A 2,156-nucleotide genomic window follows, 5' to 3' on the forward strand; every position below is an offset into this window, starting at 1 on the left:
TGACATGTTTAATGATTAACTAGAACATAATCAAGCAAAACAACTGATTCCCAATGATATTTCTTCGATTTGATAAATAATCCCTTCAAGCATTGCAATCAAAATGCAGCATATAGAGGCCTCAGATCGTCCTAGTCAAGATAATCAGCATTCAGGAATTCCTGATCAGACATATGCTTGTCTTGTTAGTCACATCACTGGCCTTACCACGCTAACAAATTCAAACAACGTATCTGAAATTCATTGAAAGACATAAAAATTCATTGAAATTCATGAACCCGACAACTACAGATGCTGTCAAGCCATAACGACATTTAATCCAGAAAAATTTAAAATGGAGGCCTCAGATCGTCCTAGTCAGGATGTCAGCAAAGCAGAAGATACCGCTCAGCCATATGCTTGTCATTGTTTTGACATCACCGGCCACCAAATCAAAAGCATGGAACGAAAATAAATAAATCGCAAGACACCAGTAAAACCCTAACGAATCGCAAGAAAATTAAAAAGGTGTAACGATTCGGATACAAGAAGCAGAAGAATCGAGATATTTAAAACCGAAAATCCAAAATAATAACATCAAACAACACCACGAGGCCCTGCAAGCACAAAAAAATCAAAATAAAGAGCTCGAATAAGCTAAGAATGCACAAGATTGAGTCAGAAAATAATAAGCCATCAACATTGTTCTTCAGACAGGGATAACTGTTTTATTGGTTTTTTCATCACCCTCAATCTACTACAGATGAATCGAACTTGCATTGCAGATGTACAGCAGCTATATACGAAAAAAGGGGGTTCTCCGCAGCTAATAACCTGAGCAATCGTCCTGCACAGCTAACAACCTAAGCAATAGATGAGCGCCAACCATAGATCTAGCCAAAGGGAGTTCTCAGCAGCTAATAACCATTGCAGATGTACAGCAGCTATATACGAAAAAAGGGGGTTCTCCGCAGCTAATAACCTGAGCAATGGTCCTGCACAGCTAACAACCTAAGCAATAGATGAGCGCCAACCATAGATCTAGCCAAAGGGAACTTAACAGATCTGTACAAACGATCTTGCTGCCGTTTATAACCCAGACGCGGAGATGAATACAATACTCTGCCACTAAACACGAACCCTATAGCCATATTTTATACGCAAACAGTAAACCCTAAATTCGATAGACAGAACATCGAAACGACTTCTACATTTTGTTCTTGAGATCCAACGGTTGGATTTACTCCCGTGCATTAGGGCGATTACTTTGTCGGGCAGTTAGGTCCTTCAAATAAACCTTTTTTAATATTATTATTAATGAAGTTGACACTTTCATCTTGATGGACCATAGATTATGAAATATTGATGAAAACCAAATCTTAAAGTGAAATTCAACCAAGCATTAATCAAAATATAATTGTTCTATGGTTTTTAATTTTGATTATTACATATATAAATATACAATCAAAAGTTATGTTTGATAAAGATGCACACTTTGCTTGTAGTGAATGATCTCATTATTAATAAGACTGGTTTCCAAATGTCATATTGGTTCACTTGAAGCAATTGTTGTGAGGGATGCTTGACAAAAATGAGTCAATTAAACAACTTTTATCTCTCGTAATTTACTCTCACAAGTGATCTTGATTCCCTATAATTTTCGACCACCTTATATGATGAAAACACAGTCTCAGAAGATGCAGAGGATGTTGGTCCGAGTGAAAATGGGAAAATACCAAAATCTATTTTTATTTTTTTTCTATGTTCCAGTATTTTGCTTTTTTGGAGGCCTTCGGGGTATTTATGGGCTTCGACAATAATGCAAGAGCATCTTGGGTTGCACTGCTATCTTGCATGTTTTCAGTTTTTACTTTTCTACTAGAATTGTGTTTTCTGGTTTCTAGGTGCCTGTTGTAGACCATGTAACTAATTTTGTGCAATGAATGAGAGGATGCACATTTCAAGGATTGAAGGGCCTAGAATACTCCCTTGTGTCAAAGGCACAAGTCCTAATTCCTCATAAGTTGGGAGATATGGCAATTCTCCTAGAGTATCGATTTCTAGCAGACAATTTTATGTGCTTGACTTTCGGGATGGATGCGCACTTATCTTTGGTGAACCAGCATTTGCACTTTTAAGGGATTGTAGAAGACCTAAAGTTCTACCTTTGGTTTGAA

At 37.2% G+C, this 2,156-nt stretch overlaps 1 non-coding gene across 1 annotated transcript; it reads right to left on the reverse strand.

Annotated features, from left to right (window-relative positions):
• Positions 1 to 650: 650 nt before the first annotated feature.
• Positions 651 to 734, reverse strand: LOC149532343 (small nucleolar RNA R38). The gene has a single exon (XR_016358229.1). It is a non-coding gene; the product is annotated as a small nucleolar RNA R38 (small nucleolar RNA).
• Positions 735 to 2,156: the final 1,422 nt, after the last annotated feature.

Source organism: Cupressus sempervirens, chromosome 10, assembly GCF_028749045.1.
Source record: "Cupressus sempervirens isolate cs-2001-9-10 chromosome 10, ASM2874904v1, whole genome shotgun sequence".
Lineage (NCBI taxonomy): Eukaryota > Viridiplantae > Streptophyta > Pinopsida > Cupressales > Cupressaceae > Cupressus > Cupressus sempervirens.